The sequence below is a fragment of the Arachis stenosperma genome, chromosome 10 (genome assembly GCF_014773155.1).
Source record: "Arachis stenosperma cultivar V10309 chromosome 10, arast.V10309.gnm1.PFL2, whole genome shotgun sequence".
Classification (NCBI taxonomy): Eukaryota; Viridiplantae; Streptophyta; class Magnoliopsida; order Fabales; family Fabaceae; genus Arachis; species Arachis stenosperma.
In genome coordinates, this window is record NC_080386.1 from 133,482,556 (window position 1) to 133,503,907 (window position 21,352).

Below are 21,352 nucleotides of genomic sequence, written 5' to 3' on the forward strand. Positions count from 1 at the left end.
ATCAGCGGATAAAAATTATAAGATATATTTAATTATTTTCTCTATTTATAAACCAAATTGATTAGTAGATAAAAGTTGGAAACTAATTTAATTATTATTTAATTTAGTCACCAATTTAAAATATTGTATGCTATTAAATTTTAATATTATGTTTAATAACTTACAATTAGAATAATCAAATTTTAACTGCATTGTTGGAATATAAATTGATTATTATCGTATATTGTTGGTTCGTAATTTTAGTTAAGAATTACAAAACTCACGCCATTATATATCTCTTTGATTTAGATAAATTCTTTCACATATATTTACAAATAAAATAAAAGATTAAAATTGAGTGTATTTAACTTAATAACAAAAAGTAATTCATAAAATAAAAAATTTATCTTAACACATTCATTTAAAACGGTTACCTTTCTAATATATTATACGAATTATTATGATTTAAATAGTATTTATATTTTTTTTGTTTTTTTTTTTTTTACAAATTGCAATGAAAGGATAAGGATGGAGAGGTGTTGGCTCAAGAGGAGAAGATTAATGAAAGGTGGAAGAGCTACTTCTACGAGTTATTTAATGAGGGACAGAAGACTCTTCCGAGCCTTGGTCGATTATGCACAAGGGAAGAAGATCAAAACTTTGACTACTATCGAAGGATTCGAGACTTCGAGGTAAAAGAGGCTCTAAAGCAGATGAAAAATGGCAGGGCAGTAGGACCTGATAATATCCCGATTGAGGTTTGGAAGGGTCTTGGAGGAAAAGGCATCAACTGGTTAACCAAGCTTTTTAATGAGATTTTAAGGTCAAAGAAGATGCCTGATGAGTGGAGAAAGAGCACCTTGGTACCTATCTACAAGAATAAGGGGGATATACAAAGTTGCGGAAACTATAGAGGGATTAAGCTTATGAGTCATACTATGAAGTTATGGGAAAGGGTGATAGAACGGAGGTTGAGAAAAGAGACACAAGTAACAGAGAACCAATTTGGATTTATGCCAGGCAGATCTACCACTGAAGCGATATACCTATTAAGAAGGATGATGGAGAGGTATCGTAGTAATAAAAGGGATCTGCACATGGTGTTTATTGATTTGGAAAAAGCGTATGATAGGGTACCAAGGGAGGTCTTATGGAAGGTTTTAGAAAAGAGGAGAGTAAGGATCGCATATATTCGGGCAATCAAAGACATGTATGATGGGGCCACAACTAGTGTGAAGACTCAAGGTGGTGTGACAGAGGAATTCCCTATTGGTATAGGATTACACCAGGGATCATCCTTAAGTCCATACCTTTTCACATTAGTCTTGGAAGTACTCACAGAGCACATCCAAGAGCCTGTGCCATGGTGCATGCTTTTTGCCGATGATATCGTCCTTATGGGAGAGTCAAGGGAAGACCTAAATAAGAAGTTGGAGTTATGGAGAGAAGCTCTAGAAGTGTATGGTCTGCGCATAAGCCGTAACAGGACGGAATATATGGAATGTAAATTCAGTCTGAGAAGGGAAAACTCCAATATAGAGGTGAAGATTGGAGAAAACATCCTACGAAAAGTTAAAAGTTTTAAGTATCTTGGGTGCATCATACAGGATAATGGAGAGATTGAACAGGATGTAAATCATAGGATCCAAGCAGGTTGGTCAAAATGGCGGAGTGCATCTGGTTTTATATGCGACAAAAAAGTGCCTTTAAAACTTAAAGGTAAATTCTATCGCACCGCTATAAGACCGGCTATGCTGTATGGTACGGAGTGTTGGGCGGCTAAAGGGGAGTACGAACATAAGCTGAGTGTGGCAGAGATGAAGATGTTGAGATGGATGAGTGGTCATACGCGATTGGATAAAATAAGGAATGAAGATATAAGGGAGAGAGTTGGAGTAGCACCCATTGTGGAAAAGATGGTTGAATCGCGTCTCAGGTGGTTTGGACATGTGGGAAGAAGACCGATAGAACATCCAGTCAGGAGGGTGGATGAGATGGAAGATGAACAAAGAGCGAAAGGCAGAGGAAGACCTAAGAAGACCATCCGTGAGGTGGTCAAACGAGATCTACATGTAAACGGTCTCTCTGTAGACATGATACATGACAGAGCACAATGGCGTCGTTTGATTCATGTAGCCGACCCCACTTAATGGGACAAGACTTTGTTGTTTTTTGCAATGAAAGGATATTATTTACCACTACAAAAAAAAAGAGTTTAAAATGGCATTGATATTACGGCGGTTTTAAAGAACCGCCGTAATTCCCGGTTTTTATGGCATGTTTGGTTGCTGCCATAATTAACTTTGTGTATTGTGGCGGTTCTGGTGATTATGGCGGTTTTGAACCGCCGTTTTCACATGTATGTAAAACAATAGAATTCCAACCCTAGCCTCATTAAACGAAACACATTTTTGGCGGTCTCTCGCTCCTTCGTCTCCTCCGATCCGTGCTCCGACAACGCCGTTCTTCCCTCTCGGGCTTCTCTCTCTCCGCCGGTTACGATTCCTCTATACCTCTCCCTCTCCGCTGATTTGTTTCTCTGCAGCTCACTCTCAAGTTCTCTAGGTACCTCTCCCTCTCCGTCAGTTACTGATTTCTTCGTTTTTGCTCGGGTTTTGGTTTCAAAATTGTTTTTGTTGCTGATTTTTGGGGGTTTTTGTTTCTCTGCAGCTCCGTGATCGGGTCTTGTGTTGAAGCATTCGATTGACGTTGGTGCGGGAGTGATTGACGCCGATCGGATCTTGTGTTCAACCAGTCGACGATCTCAGATCTTGGATCTTGGATATTGGATCTTCCTTCCTCACATCTGCCATCGACACTGCTTGCAAAGCCAACGAAGTTGTTTTCGTAACTTTACCCCCTCTTTTCTCATTCTCTCTCTCCCTGATCTCAGATCTAGTGCCAATGTCTAGTGTTCTGAACTGGTTATGTTGATTAAAGACCACTTCTTATCTGAACTGGTTTTGTTATGTTGATTCAAGTATTTAGTGTTCTGACTTGTTTAAATTTGCATCTGTATCTGATTCTGATTTAGACAAGTTTGGGTTTGTTAATTGAGATGTATTAAATTTTATATACAACATTTTGTAGTGTACACAAGAATAACTATGAGAAAAATTAAACTAAACGCAGTGATATCTCTAATAAATAGTAGAAAAAAATGTATGTTTAATTATAAACTGGAGCTTGTTATTTACTTATTTATTTACTTCTGACCCCTTTTTTAATTATTTTATTCATTTATGTTAACTCACAAAAAAAAAAAAGAATAAAAAAATACAAACGAGTCAAAATGTCATCAAAATCCGTTGTTCTTATAGTAATCCCAAATTGCAAGGTACCGTCACAAATAATAATAATAATAATTTATCTGCTGCATGAGAAATAAGGGAATCTGGGAAACTAGCAGAAAAATTGAAAAGAGAGATGCATTGGAAGTTTGAATAATTGACGGGGTCTACATGCACTGGTTTATTATGGCACCTGTATCAAGGGAATGGCAACGATCTTTTTAAATTTGTGCGTGGCATAAATTGTAAAATTAGTCTTTGAATAAAATGATTTTTGAAAAGTTTTTTAATTAAATTTATTTTTTAAAAAGTTTAAATTAGTCATGTTATTTCTTTTGTTATTTTTATAGTTAACGACATCAGAATTTGTTAATAAAGTACGTTAAAGATTATCACAATATATATCTAGTAGTTGTAATTGACTATTAATATAATTAGTTTATGAAATTAGATCAAATCAATTTTAAATTAAGAGATTTTAATGTTTCAAATTTCTTTTTCAATTAGATTTTAATTTAATCTAACTTCATAAACTTATTATGTTAATAATCAATTAAAATTCTAAGTGTGTTTTGTAATGTACTACTTAATGTGTTATATTAATAAATTTTGATATCATTAATAAAAAAATAATAAAAGAATTAACAAAATTAATTTAAAATCTTTAAAAGACGAATTTAATTAAAAAAAATTTCGAAAACCAATTTAAAAAATAAGTAATTTTTTAAAATTAATTTGACTATTTATCTTTTATTTGTGTAGCTGCACACATTATACTCTTTCTTTTACATTTCATAAATATATTTATTATCTTTACTTCTCTGTTGATATATTCTAGAGACACATATTAAAATTATAAAACAAAAAAAATTGTGAAAAATATAAAAAATTTAAGAAAAAATCATAAATTAATCTCTAATTTTTTATCAGCAAATATTTAAATTTTTAAAGATTTAAAAATATATTTATTTTTGACCTCTTCAAAATTTAGACATATTAATTCCTGAGTCTAATTTGTCTCATTTTAAAAACTTTTGTATGTATACATTTGTATCAACTTGGTCAGTACAATAAGAGTCACATTTGAATTTTCTGTTGGGTATAACTGATCCAAAGTAAACATGAGAGATCGATATCTCCAAACTTTAAAAAAAGGGTAGAGACTCAAATGTATTTTCAAATTCTTAAAAACTTAAATGTTAGCGAATCAAAAATTAATGACATATTTATTATTTTCTCATTTAAAATTTCAATGCATTTATTTTGTAGTTATTAAATAAAAATATTTAAAATTTTTTATTATTGATAAATTTATCATGTATCTTTAAGATATATATTACATCATTACATGATAACATGAGAAAAAAAAATTGAAATAAAAAATTGCGTTCAGAAATTTAAAATATATCTAATATTGAATATATCTATTTTGCTTCAGTTTTTTAAGTATCACTTCTCTTCTCCAACTTATTTTTTTGTATTAACTGTGATATTCTCTGCGGAAATATTTTTTATGTAGTAAAAAAAAAAATCGCTTCTTACGTTCTTTTGCTTTTATGTATTTTCTAATTTTTGGCCCTCTCCTTTGCTTGTGATGCTTTTAAGAATTTACAGAGCATGAAAGATATTTGATATGATTGTACTCCCATATCTTCTAATTCATTTCTTCATTTATTTAAAAACTTTTGATAGATTAAAAAGTGACCGTTGATGCTTTATACATACCTTCATTTTGTAGCGTACTACTTAATCATGATCATAATACATGCATGCCAGCAGGTTTAATTTGCATGTTTGTTGATTGGATGTCACGGAAGCAATTTTTGTCTTGAGCCTTCGTTTTTGGAGAATCTGGGAAAAGCAAGACACATGCTTTGGAACACTGCAAAAGAAAAATATAATTGACCGATAACTCCAAAGAAAAGAAACATAAAATAAATAGGTACGTGGTGTACATGCACTACTTTATTATGGCACCTGTATTGTTGACTTCTTGTGCAAGACTTAATTAACTACACCAACACTCTATGAAGACAATGCCAACAATCTTTTCCAATTTGTTTATGTAAACTGCAAACACATTAATGATAACTTTTAAAATATATTTCCAATAAATACAATTATGAAGAAGATATATAATAATTAAAAATAGGAAAAGTATATGGAACCAACTAATAATCAGCCAAGAATGGAACAACATAATTAATTATAATTAGTTTTATTAATTTATAATTTAATTTATTTTTTAAATTATTGTTGATCTCGTTCAAAACATGAGGGAAGATACGCTAGTGATAGGAGAGAATCACGGAACAGATCTTTTGATCATTAATTAGTTGATTCCATATAATTAATTATGTTTTATTAATGCGTAACACATGAAACATATAAATCATATCCAAAACCATCCAATTTACAAGAAAAAGAAACATCCGTATACCTATCAGTAGCAACATCCGGTTAAAGTCACCAGTGCCTCTGATTTACTAGTTGGCTGATTCTTGGCTTATATAGAGTTGGTTCCCTAGCATGTTAAAAATAAATTTACCAATTAAATCCTATAATCTAAATTTAATTCAATAAGTTGGTTATTTACACGATATTTTAGACAATTAAAAATATTTTAAATATTTTGAGGTAACATTATTTAAATATTGTAACTTAATTATTTGTATTTGGTTGTATATATTATTGAATGTTTATATATAATTACGAGAGCATCTTTAATATTAATTCTAATTTCATTTTATTTTAGTCTTACAAAAATATTTGTGCAGTAAGACTATATATCATAAATAGTAATTTAAAATTAAAAGAGAATTTTGATCTTCTAATACTTAATATTAATTTAATTAGAATTTTATATTATTTTTATTTATTTTATCAATATAATTATACAAATACCAAAATTTTATTGGTTCTTTGTCAATGTGATACTTGCATAAATCAATTTTAATGAAAATTTCAGTTCAAAATTATATTTTTTAATTCATTTAAATAAACTTAATTAATTCTAAAATAATTTTTATTGATTAAATTTAATATATATACCGTTTGAGTCACCAAAAAAAAAAATATATATATATATATATATATATATATATATATATATATATATATATATACCGTTCTAAATTTATTCTATTCAAAATATTAACAAAGAAAAAATATATTAAAAGTAATTTTTATTCATATAAAAGCAAGAACAATATAATTTTATTTAGAGCTTATTTATAATATGTTCTAAACACATATGTTAAAATTATAAAATAAGAAATTTTTTTATTAAAAATATAAAATTTAAGAGAAAATGATAAATCGATCTCTAACTTTTTGATCTGTAGACATTTAAGTCTCTAAAGATTTAAAAATATATTTAAGTTTTTGACCTCTTAAAAACTCTCTCACATAAAAATTCATATTAACCAGGTCAGTATAATGAGAATCGCCTTTGATTTTTCTATTGAATCTGACAGACCCAAATGAACATAAAGGATCTAATATATCCAAATTTTGAAAAGAGTAAAAACTTAAATGTTCGTTGATTAAAAAGTTAATAACCTATTTATCCTTTTCTCATTTAAATTTTTATTGTATTTTTTTTAAATTATTAAATAAAAATATTTAAAATTTTTCACTAATAATAAACTTATTATGTATCTTTAGGATATATATTAGCTAAATTCTTTTTTTTTTTAATATAGGTGAACCATGAATTTTCTTTTAATGAATATTACATGATAAAATTTGAAAAAAATTGAAAAAAAAATTGCGTTCAAAATTTTAAAACATTACTAAAATTGCGTTCAAATCTTATTAATTTTCTTTTGTGTTGTACTACTTAATCATAATCATTATGCATGCAACAGGTTTTTTTTTTTTTTTGAGACATATTTAGGGCAATCATAATGCATGCAACAGGTTTTTTTTTGGACATATTAGGGCTAACCCAAATACTATCCGAACCCCAACCCGCCCAAACCCCAATCTGATCTTCTCTCTCAAAGCGTTTAATTCTTGCACCAAGAGACAAGCTCCCATGACCTCCACAGGTTTAATTTGTATGTTTGTTGATTGTATGTCACTGAAGCAATTTTGTTGAAGTCCAATAAAAAATCTTGAGCCTTCGTTTTTGGTCTTGAGGAATATTGGGCTATATTGGCCAGAATTCCTCTATTTTTCTTCTAATATTTTTGTTTTGTGTTTTTGGTATCGATAGACCTGCATTTTTTTTATACAGAATAATAAGTGCTACTCTCTTTTTTTTTTTTGGAAATATTATCTTGGATCGGACAAAATTTGATCACACTAGAACATTGAAAAAATTTGAAATTAAATTTAATTGAATTTGAAAACTAAATTACATCCTAAATTAGATAATAGAAACTACAAGAATGTAAATGATCTTTTTAGTGCAACACAACATAACATTCATGAAGAATGAAGAATCATAAATGAATTAAAAACTTTAAGTTGATGACTAAACTTAAAGTATTTAAAGCAAATTTGAATACAAAATTTAACTATTCAAAATTTCTACTAAATTTATGAAATATTACAAATTTTATATGAATAAAAATATATTAAGTTGTTAAAATTTCTCTTTTTTTTTGTGAATGTATTAGTGAATGTAAAAAATAAAAAATATAATAGTGTTATTTAAATGAATGAATAATCTGGGATTAATAGTGTAGATATTATATTAAAAAAATGAATATAAGATAGAGTATGTATAAGTACATTATAAATTCGTGGTTTAGCTTTTATTCTATTTTATTTATTGTTGTGTGTATTTTGTTTTTTGTTTTATTTTATTTTTTATAACATGTTTTACTTATAATTGTGTTAAATTTTTACTTTAAAAAATATGAGAGTAATTAATTACATTTTATCATTAATTAATTTATACTATGAGATATGTCATTAACTAACTTTATTTGGCAAAAAAATAATTGAACTTTAAATAGGAGGGTTTGATCATTAGATAAAATTATAAGATTAATTTAATTATTTTCTCTATTTATAGACCAAATTGATTATTAGATAAAAGTTGGAAACTAATTTAATTATTATTCAATTTACTCACCAATTTAAAATATTTTATGCTATTAAATTTTAATATTATATTTAATAACTTATAATTAGAATAATCAAGTTTTAACTGCTTTGTTGGAATATAAATTGATTATTATCATATATTGTTGGTTCGTAATTTTAGTTAAGAATTACAAAACTCACGTCATTATATATCTCTTTCATTTAGAGAAATTCTTTCATTTATATTTGCAAATAAAAAACTTAAATAATTAATTTACAATTTATAATTAATTTTAAAATTATTATTGATTATGTAGAGTATTTTATTTAAAATTTGAGTACATGTATGTATTTATTTAAGTCATTGAAACATTACAAATTTTTATAATATTCTTAACATCTTTTAAATTATTTTTTAATTATTTTACATGAAATAAAATAATTTTTGTGATATAATTTAAATAAATTTATTAAAAAAAATAATAATCTAAAAATTAAAAAATTATGTTTTATATTCCATGCATTACAAAAAAAACTGAACTCTAACTATATTTATAAGGCATTCATTGGTAATTCGAATGAGACCAATTCGAATTACCTTGAGCTGCTACTTGGTGGTAATTTCAATTAGTCCACTTCAAATTAGAGCTGTATTCACGTGCATGTAGTTTGATTCACTCTCATTCGAATTACTAAAATATTTCGTCCATGCATAATTCGAATTGCACTGCTTCGAGTTAGTATTTGATTTTATAATTCGAATGACCCATACAAAAAAACACTTGGTAGATCCTTGTAACGTTTTTCGTTTTGGTAGATATGGATAATATTGGCTTCCAATTGGTTTATATATGCATCTTGCTCTATAAATAACTAATAATATAAATATATTTATATAAAATCTATCAATATTTGTCATTTTCCAAAATAGAAATATAGATAAGTAATAATAAATTATTAATCACAATATATAATAAATTATAAAATATACATAAATAATTAATAAAAAAATAAACAATCAATCAAATACTACTTAATAAATAAAAAAATTTTACATGATCAATTGATATTGTACAGATCACATGTTTTAGTTATGCTACCTAATTAATCTACAATATTTATCTATCATAAAAATACATATCTACATTGATATGTTGAGAAAATTCTGGTGCATGCATGGTCTCTAAATTTAACGATCGCATGAAAGTAGGCTCCACAAACGTATGCTGGTTTATTAGTGCATTTGCCACCTATGTCATCTCTGCCTCTATAGTGCCGTCAGTCTGATCTTCGTCTCCACCCGAATTAACGACCTCATAGTTACTTTCAAACTCCTCCTCACTATCACTATTATAATCTTCCAACTCAATATTTTGGTCTGCTTCAGATTGTTCGAACTCAATATACAGCTCGATGAACGATATCTATGAGGGAGTTTCCATATACACTGAAAACATATCTTGCATGCTTGTTTCATCAGTTACATATTTGGTTTGAAACTGAATGAACTCACCAAATACGGATATAAGATACCTGTACAAAATGCACGACACTCTCCTAATATTTGAGAATTCATTTTTTTCACAAATTACACTTTTTAATTCTTCAAACGACAATGTGAGTGGAATAACGATATCTAACGGATTTTCACACATAAATTTTACTCCTTCAACGGTTTGTAATAAAATTTGTCCATGATGATAAACTTTTAACATCACTTTATCATCCATTATGATATATTCACATCAAAAGCTCTCAATCTTAGTAAAGTTGCTATTGAAACAATGAAGAAGAAGAAAGAACCAGAGGGTTTCAGAAGAGAGAATTGAGAGACGATGAAAAATAGAGACTTCAACTAATAGTGAATTTATATAAAAACAGAAATCGGACAGTCCGACCGCTCTTTAACCGGTTTAAATTTTATAAAGAACTAAAATCGGACCGTCCAATTTTAGTCATATACAAATTCAAAATTATAACATGCATAAAATTGGATCGTTCGATTTTAGTCATATACAAATTTAAAATTATAGCATGCATAAAATTGGACCGTCCGATTACCAGATTCAAAAATTTTTTTTCACACACAAATCGGATCGTCCGATTTGTGTTCCCCTTTTGCCGCAAAAAAATTGAACGGTCTGATTTCTTTCCCCTAACTTCAAAAATCTAATGACGTCACAACACACTATTAACCCCTCATACCTCCATTACTCAGCGTTACACACACTTTATTTTCATATTAAAAATAAGAAAAAGTCTAGGAAACCAATTCTCTAACTAGCCATTTTAAACAACTCAATTAATTATATTAATTTTAATTTATTAATTAATTTGAATAATTCTCATTAATGATTATTTTAAAAAAATAAAATTTACAATTAATCGCCTAATTGGAACATGATTCACGGTCTTGTTAGGACTCCTCCTCTTTCTACGCATTAAGTGTGTTGTTGTGCTTAATTCATTCCGCCAACGTTCTTAAGAATGTGAACACCGAGCCCCACCCCCACCGTGCTACACTATTCCTGCCACCTTTTGCGTTACTGTTCTTGATTGGGGTTCTATTGTTGTTCATTGCTTGATTACGTTCCGCTGCAAGGACCAGCATGATGCGTGACCATCGAATCTCCACCTCCGCCGTACTCCGCCATTCTTGCCGCCATTAGTGTTACTGTTCATCATCGGGATGCCATTGTTGTTCATTGCTTGATCACCTTCGGCCACAAGGACCACAACGCAACTACATCTTTGACCGAAGTCGTACGTGGTGGTTAGAGAGTTCTTCCCACCGAGCTGTTGTACACAAAGAAATCGATGTCGCAGTGTACGACTTCTGATAGAGTGCATTCATCCATGGACCAATCAATTTCGAAACAAAGATTGAATAGCCCATTCGTTGATGTGAGTGATAATAATTCAATGGAAGGTAATGAACATTTAAGTGTGAGGTTGCAATTCAATCTGTTTTCAAAGTACATGGGAGAAAGAGGATGTTGTTTGATTTTTTGGGGTTTTTCCATACAAGTGAATTGTATTTGGTTAGTTTCGTGTGATTTTTTTTTTGTATACTAAGTGGATATTTTTTTTTCATTCAATTAGATGTTTCTGTAATGGTATTGTTGTTATTTGAGAATCTAATGAGAAGATTTTTATGTAACTCTTACCAATGAATGCGTTTTTTTCTGTTTTATTTTAGCCAATGCGTTTTTTTTTTTAAATAGAAAAAAAGAGAATTATTTTATTAGTTTTGGATGATTTTTTTATGTTCTTTTTTTTAGGATTTGGATGATTCTTTTTTATTAGTTTTGAATGATTTTTTTTGTGTTTTGTATGTTTTTTTTTTTAGATTTGGATGGTTCTTTATCTTATATATTATTATTTTTATTTTTTTTAGAAAGAGAAATTAGGATTTACTTGATAAATAGTAAAAATTAAATTAGAGTAAGAAGAGGTAATTAATAATCATTAATTTTGTATCTTTTAAAAATTAAAATTTAAATAATCATTAATTAATGACAATTAATGAGTATAGAATGCAGTTTAAAAATGCTTGTTGGCTATACCCGTATCAGTTCTCTAGCGGAATTGTAAAAATAATGAGCCATATGATGGGAATTTGAGAAAGTAACAAGTAAATAACACTGCACAAAAAAAATAATTGACCGATAATCCCAAAAAAGAAATTAAGTGTGTGTAATTTAAAGAGCATGAATACTAGAAACCTTATTTTGTTCTTTTTCAATTTTTAGTCTAAATTAAGTGTGAAATTTAAAAATTATGTTTGAAATTTAGCATAGAAAGACTCTCTTTATTTAATAGGTTTATTGGATTAAGAAAATAATATGATTTTTCGTTACTGATACTACATGTCATTATCACTTCAAAAATGATTTCTAATGCAAGTTTTAATTTTAAAAGAGTTTAGTTACTGTACATGTCAAAAGTAAAACCTACAAAATATTTTACTAAAATTATAGAACTCAAGAATTATGTATGAAATTTAGGTACATTCAAAAAATATTATTTAGATTTTTATCATTTATAAATTAAAAAATAGAAATAGAAAAAAATGGGACTCATTATAAAATTTAGGCACATAACAAGGAAACTTATTTTATTCTTTTTTAATTATTTGTCTAAATTAAATAATTTTCAAAAAATGTACCTAAAATCTATGCGCATATTAGGAATCTTATTTTTTTTATTTACGATTTGGAGAATTTTTTTTATTAGTTTTGGATGATTTTTATCTTATGTTTTGTATGTTTTTTCTTTTAGGATTTGGATGATTCTTTTTTATTAGTTTTGGATGATTTTTTTTGTGTTTTGTATATTTTTTTTCTTAGGATTTGAATGATTCTTTATCTTATATTTTAATATTTTTTTTTTAGATTTTGGACATTTTTTTAGAAATAAAAATTAGGATTTGCTCAATAAATAGTAAAAAATAAATTAGAGTAAGAAGAGATAATTAAAAATCATTAATTTTGTATCTTTTGAAAATTAAAATTTAAATAATCATCTGACAATTAATGAGTATAAAATGCAGTTCATCAGAATTGTTTGTTGGCTATACCCGTGTTGGTTCCCTAGCGGAATTATAAAAATAATGAGCCATATGATGAGAATCTGAGAAACTAACTAAAAAATTGAAAATTGAGACATGCATGCTTTGAAACAAGTAAATAAAACTGCACAAGAAAAATAATTGACCGATAATCCCAAAAAAAGAAATAAGTGTGTGTAATTTAAAGAGCATGAATACTAGAAACCTTATTTTATTTTTTTTCAATTTTTTGGTCTAAATTAAGTGTAAAATTTAAAAATTATGTTTGAAATCTAGCGTAGAAAGACTCTCTTTATTTGATAAGTTTATTGGATTAAGAAAATGATATGGTTTCTCGTTACTGATACCACATGTCATTATCACTTCAAAAATGATTTCTAATGCAAGTTTTAAATTTAAAAGAGTTTAGTTACCGTACAGGTTAAAAGTAAAACCTAAAAGATATTTCATTAAAATGATAGAACTCAAGAATTATGTATGAAATTTAGGTACATTAAAAAAATCTTATTTACATTTTTATCATTTATAAATTAAAAAATAGAAATAAAAAAAAGTAGGACTCATTATAAAATTTAGACACATAACAAGAAAACTTATTTTATTCTTTTTCAATTATTTGTCTAAATTAAATATTTTTCAGAAAATGTACCTAAAATCTATGCGCATATTAGGAACTTTATTTTTTTATTTACGATTTGGAGAATTTTTTTTATTAGTTTTGGATGATTTTTATCTTATGTTTTGTATGTTTTTTCTTTTAGGATTTGAATGATTCTTTTTTATTAGTTTTGAATGATTCTTTTTTTTTGTGTGTATTTTGTATGTTTTTTTATTAGAATTTGGATGATTTTTTATCTTATATTTTATTATTTTTATTTTTTTAGAATTTGGACATTTTTTTAGAAAGAGAAATTAGAATTTGCTTGATAAATAGTAAAAAGTAAATTAGAGTAAGAAGAGGTAATTAATAATAATTAATTTTGTATCTTTAAGAAATTAAAATTTAAATAATCATCAATTAATGACAATTAATGAGTATAGAATACAGTTCATAAATATTTATTGGCTATATCCGTGTTGGTTCCCTAGCGAAATTGTAAAAATAATGAGCCATATGATGAGAATCTGGAAAACTAACTAAAAAATTGAAAAGTGAGACATGCATGCTTTGGACAAGTAAATAACACTGCACAAGAAAAATAATTAGCCGACAATCTCCAAAAAAAAATTAAGTGTGTGTAATTTAAAGAGTATGAATACTAGAAACCTTATTTTGTTCTTTTTCAATTTGTTGGTCTAAATTAAGTGTGAAATTTAAAATTATGTTTGAAATCTAGCATAGAAAGACCCTCTTTATTTAATAGGTTTATTGGATTAAGAAAATGATATGGTTTCTTGTTACTGATACTACATGTCATTATCACTTCAAAAATAATTTCTAATGCAAGTTTTAATTTTAAAAGAGTTTAGTTACCGTAGAGGTCAAAAGTAAAACCTAAAAAATATTTCATTAAATTTATAGAACTCAAGAATTTTGTATGAAATTTAGGCACATTCAAAAAATCTTATTTAGATTTTTATCATTTATAAATTAAAAAATAAAAATAGAAAAAAAGTGAGACTCATTATAAAATTTAGGCACATAACAAGAAATTTTATTTTATTCTTTTTCAATTATTTGTCTAAATTAAATATTTTTCAGAAAATGTACCTAAAATCTATGTGCATATTAGGAACCTTATTTTTTTATTTACGATTTGGAGAATTTTTTTTATTAGTTTTGGATGATTTTTATCTCATGTTTTGTATGTTTTTTCCTTTAGGATTTGGATGACTCTTTTTTATTAGTTTTTTATGATTCTTTTTTTTGTGTGTTTTGTATATTTTTTTTCTTAGGATTTGAATGATTCTTTATCTTATATTTCATTATTTTTATTTTTTTTAGATTTTGAACATTTTTTTAGAAAGAGAAATTAGGATTTGCTCAATAAATAATAAAAAATAAATTAGAATAAGAAGAGATAATTAATAATCATTAGTTTTGTATCTTTTAAAAATTAAAATTTAAATAATCATCAATTAATGACAATTAATAAGTATAAAATGCAGTTCAGAAATGTTTGTTAGCTATACCGTATTGGTTCCCTAATGGAATTGTAAAAATAATGAGCTATATGATGAGAATATGAGAAACTAACTAAAAAATTGAAAAGTGAGACATGCATGCTTTGGAATAAGTAAATAACACTGCACAAGAAAATTAATTGACCAACAATCCCAAAAAAAAAATAAGTGTGTGTTATTTAAAGAGCATGAATACTAGAAATATTATTTTGTTCTTTTTCAATTTTTTGGTCTAAATTAAGTGTGGAATTTAAAAATTATGTTTGAAATCTAGCATATATAAAGACCCTCTTTATTTAATAGGTTTATTGGATTAAGAAAATGATATGGTTTCTCGTTACTGATACCACATGTCATTATCACTTTAAAAATGATTTCTAATGCAAGTTTTAATTTTAAAAGAGTTTAGTTACCGTACACGTCAAAAGTAAAACCTACAAAATATTTCACTAAAATTATAGAACTCAAGAATTATGTATGAAATTTAGGTACATTAAAAAAATCTTATTTAAATTTTTATCATTTATAAATTAAAAAATAGAAATAGAAAAAAAGTGGGACTCATTATAAAATTTAGGCACATAATAAGGAAATTTATTTTATTCTTTTTTAATTATTTGTCTAAATTAAATGATTTTCAAAAAATATACCTAAAATCTATGCGCATATTAGGAACCTTATTTTTTTATTTACGATTTGGAGAATTTTTTTGTTAGTTTTGGATGATTTTTATCTTATATTTTGTATGTTTTTTTCTTTAGAATTTTGATGATTCTTTTTTTTTTTGTGTTTTGTATGTTTTTTTTTCTTAGAATTTGAATGATTCTTTATCTTATATTTTTTTAGATTTTGGACATTTTTTTTAGAAATAGAAATTAGGATTTGTTCAATAAATAGTAAAAAATAAATTAGAGTAAGAAGAGGTAATTAATAATCATTAATTTTGTATCTTTTAAAAATTTAAATTTAAATAATCATCAATTAATGACAATTAATGAGTATAGAATGCAGTTCAGAAATGTTTGTTGGCTATACCCGTATTGGTTCCCTAGCGGAATTATAAAAATAATGAGCCATATGATGAGAATATGATAAACTAACTAAAAAATTGAAAAGTGAGACATGCATGATTTGGAACAAGTAAATAACACTGCACATGAAAATTAATTGATCGACAATTCAAAAAAAAAAAATTAAGTGTGTTTAATTTAAGGGGTACTCTACTGTACAGATTGGAATGGTATAGAGAGAGAATATAAATTCCTTTTATAGTTAATTTTTATTATTTTATTGTTATTCAAAATGTGGGTCCTATCTTTATTAATCTCTCTTTCATCCTATTAAAGGAAATATCTGTAAACTTACATCTGTACCATATAATTCACCAATAAAGAGCATAAATACTAGAAACCTTATTTTATTCTTTTTCAATTTTTTGGTCTAAATTAAGTGTGGAATTTAAAAATTATGTTTAAAATCTAGCATAGAAAGACCCTTTTTATTTAATAGGTTTATTGGATTAAGAAAATGATATGGTTTCTCGTTATGATACCATATGTCAGTATCACTTCAAAAATAATTTTCAATGTAAGTTTTAATTTTAAATGAGTTTAGTTACTGTACAGGTCAAAAGTGAAACATAAAAAATATTTCATTAAAATTATGAAACTCAAGAATTATGTTTAAAATTTAGGCACATTCAAAAAAAATTATTTTAATTTTTATCATTTAAAAATTAAATAGTAGAAATAGAAAAAAAATGGGACTCATTATAAAATTTAGACACATAACAAAGAATCTTATTTTATTTTTTTTCAATTATTTGTCTAAATTAAATATTTTCCATAAATTGTGCCTGAAGTCTATGCGCATATTAGAAACCTTATTTTGTTCTTTTTCAAATTTTTTTGTCAAGGTTAAATGTGAAATTTAAAAATTATGTCTAAAATCTAGCATATAAAAAAACTCTATTTATTTAATAGGTTTAATAGATTTTGAAAATAATATAGTTTCTCGTTATTGATACCACATATTAGTATCACTTTAAAAATGATTTCCAATACAAGTTTTAATTTTAAACGAGTTTAGTTAATTTACAAGTCAAAAGTGATACCTTAAAAATATTTCTTTAAAATTATAGAACTCAAAGAATTATATATGAAAATTTGGCATATTTATTAATCTTATTTTGATTTGTATCATTTATTACTTAAAAGGTAGAAATAGAAAAAAAGTGAAACTCAGTATAAAATTTAGGCACATAATAAGGAACGTTATTTTATTCCTTTTCAATTGTTTGTCTAAATTGAATATTTTTCAAAAATTGTGCATGAAATCTATGCGCATATTCAGAACCTTGTTTTGTTCTTTTTTAAAGTTTTTTTTGTTTAAATTAAATGTGAAATTTAGAAATTATGTCTGAAATCTAGCACATAGAATGACTTTCTTTATTTAATAGTTTTAATGGACTAAGAAAATGATATGATTTCTCGTTATTAATACCACATATCAGTATTAGTTCAAAAATGATTTTCAATATAAATTTTAATTTTAAATGAGTTTAGTTATTGTACTGATCAAAAGTGATACTTAAAAAAATATTTTGTTAATATTATGGAAATCAAGAATTATCTATGGAATTTAGTTACATTTCAAGAATCTTAATTTAATTTTTTATCATTTATTATTTAAAAGTAGAAATAGAAAAAAAAGTGGGACTCAAAATAAAATTTAGGCACATAACAAGAATCTTATTTTATTATTATTTTTAAATTTTTTGTTTAAATTAAATATTTTTTAAAAATTGTGTCTGAAATCTATAGGCATATTAAGAACCTTATTTTGTTCTTTTTCAATTTTTTTATCTAAATTAAATGTGAAATTTAGAAATGATGTCTGAAATCTAGCGCATAAAAAGACCCCCTTTATTTAATAGGTTTAATGGATTAAGAAAATGTTTAATTACTCTGTTGGTTTTATAGTTTTGTGAAATTTTCAATTAGACCCTTATACTTTTTTTTTTTTAATTGAGTTTCTGTACCAATTTTTTTTTCCAATTAGGTCCCTCTTAGCAATAATTGGCTTAAATGTACAGGGACCTAACTAAAAAAAATCGGTTCAAAACCCAAATAAAAGGAAAAAAAGGTGTAGGGACCCAAGTAAAAAAGAAATTAGTGCAAGGATTCAATTAAAAGGAAAAAAAGTATAGGAACCTAATTAAAAATTTCACAAAACTATAGGGACCAACAGAGTAATTAAACCTTAAGAAAATAATATGGTTTCTTGCTGCTGATACCACGTATCCTTACCACTTCAAAAATAATTTTTAATGCAAGTTTTAATTTTAAATTAGTTTATTTATTGTACAGGTAAAAAATGATACCTAAAAAATATTTCATTAAAACTATGGAACTCAAGAATTATATATAAAATTTAGACACATTCAAATAATTTTATTTTAATTTTTATCATTTATTACTTAAAAAATAAAAATTAAAAAAAAGTGAGACTCAATATAAAATTTAGGCACATATACAAAAGGAAATTTTATTTTATTTTATTTTTATTTTTGTCTAAATTAAATGTTTTTCATAAATTATACCTTAAATCAATGCGCGTAAAGGAAACATTATTTTGTTTTCTTTATATGCTATCTTTTTATTAGAGATATCCAGTGATTTTCTGAAATTTAGGCACATTCAGCGAATCTTCTTTTATTTTTTTACCTTCTGTCCAAATTACTTAAAAGGTAGAAATAGAAAAAAGTGAGACTTCGTATAAAATTTAGACACATAACAAAAAATTTTATTTTTTTTATTTTGTCTAAATTAAATATAAAATCAAAACATTATAACTTAAATTTATGCGTATAGAAGGAATCTTATTTTGTTCTTTTTTATATGTTGTCTTCTTATTAGAGATGTCTCCTGATTCTTTGTGAATAAGAAGAACATTCATGACTATGACTTTCTCTAACTTAAAATAAATAAATAAATAAATAAATAAACATTATCTAGCTTTATTTAATAGGTTTAATGAATTATAAAAATGATACGGTCTCTCGTTATTGATACTATATCAGTATCACTTAAAAAATGATATTCAATACAAGTTTTAATTTTAGATAAGTTTAGTTATTGAATAAGTCAAAAGTGATACCTAAAATATATTTTATTAGAGTTATAGAATTCAAAAATTATGTCTTAAATTTAGACACATTCAACGAATCTTATTTTGATTTTTATCATTTTTTATTCAAATTACTTAAAAAGTAGAAATAGAAAAAAGTGGGACTCAATATGAAATTTAGGCACATAACAGGAACTTTATTTTGTTCTTTTTTTAATTTTTTGTTTAAATTAAATGTGAGATTAAAGTTATGCCTGAAATTTAGGCATGTACAAAGACCTTATTTTGTTCTTTTTTATATGTTGTCTACTTATTAGAGATATTTACTTATTCTCTCTTAACAAAAAAATTATTCTTGGCTATGACTTTTTTTAGCTTCTAAAAAAAACAAGTATCATCTAACTTTATTTAGGACCGTTTGACAAATTTTATAAGTAGTTTTTTTGAACTTTTAACTTATGAAAAGTAGTAGTATTAATGTCTGGTGCAAGTTTCAAACTAAATTGTAACTTTTTAAGAAGCTATTTAGGAGTTTATAGAGAAGTTAAAAAATGACTTCTCTCATAACTATTACTTTTTATCACATTTCTATAAAATAAGCACTTTTAAAACTAAAAATCCAAATACAAAATAACTTATTTATAAGCTACTTTTAATATAACTATTTATTATTTAAGTTATTTTTTAAAAGGAGTTTAATTAAGCTATTTATCTAAATTGAGTCTTAATAGGTTTAACTGATTACAAAAATAATACAATTTTTTGTTACTGATACCACATATCAGTATCACTTTAAAAATGATTTCTCATGCAAGTTTTAAATTTAAATGAGTTTAGTTATTATATAAGTAAAAAATGATATCTAAAAAACATTTCATTAGAGTTATGAAATTTAAGAATTATGTATAAAATTTAGGCACATTCAAAGAATCTTATTTTGATTCTTATCCTTTTTTGTTCAAATTACTTAAAATGTAAAAATAGAAAAAAATAAAACTCAGCACATAATAAGAAACTTAATTTTGCTCTTTTCAATCTATTATTTAAATTAAATGTAAAATCTTAAAATTATGACTAAAATCTATGCACATAGAAAGAACTTTATTTTGTTTTTTTATATATTATCTTTTTATTTAGGATATTCACTGATTTTTTGTGAACAAGAAGAACATTTATGGCTATGAATTTTTTTAGTTTCGAAAAAAATAATCATCACCTAGGTTTATTTAATAGGTTTAATGAATTATGAAAATGATATTATCTCTCTTACAAATACCAAACCAACATCACTTAAAAAAAATAATATTTAATACAAGTTTTAATTTTAATTGAGTTTAGTTACTGTAGAGGTAAAAAATGATACATAAAAAATATTTTATTAGAGTTATAGAATTCAAGAATTATATCTGAAATTTTGGGACATTCAATAAATCTTATTTTGATTTTTATTATTTTTTATTCAAATTACTTAAAAAGTAGAAATAGAAAAGAATTGGACTCAATATGAAATTTAGGCATATAACAGAAACCTTATTTTGTTCTTTTTCAATTTTTTGTCTAAATTAAATGTGCGACTTAAAAATTATGCCTGAAATCTAAGTTGTAAACAAGAAAATCATTCTTAGCTATAACTTTTTCTAGCTTCCAAAAAAATAAACATCATCTAAATTTATTTAATAGGTTTAATGGATTACGAAAATGATATAGTTTTTTGTTACCGATACCACATACCAATATTACTTTAAAAATAATTTCTCATGTAAGTTTTAATTTTAAATGAGTTTAGTTACTGTATAGATCAAAAGTGATATCTAAAAAATATTTTATTATAATTATAAAACTTAGGAATTATGTATGAAATTTAGACATATCCAAAAAATCTTATTTTGATTTTTATCCTTTTTTGTTCAAATTACTTAAAATATAAAAATAAAAAAATAAAATTCGGTATGAAATTCAGGCACGTAATAGGGAATTTAATTTTGTTCTTATTTAAATTAAATATAAAATCCAAAAATTATGCCTGAAATTTATGAAAAGAGCTTTATTTTATTTTTTTTAATATGTTATCTTCTTATTTAAGATATACACTGACTCTTTGTGAATAAGAAGAATATTCGTAACTATGGATTCCTCTAACTTTCAAAGAAACAAGAATTCTCTTTCCACTGTGATCCGTTTCTTTAAGATTGTCCTCAGAAAAAGTCTTGACAATGGATATCTT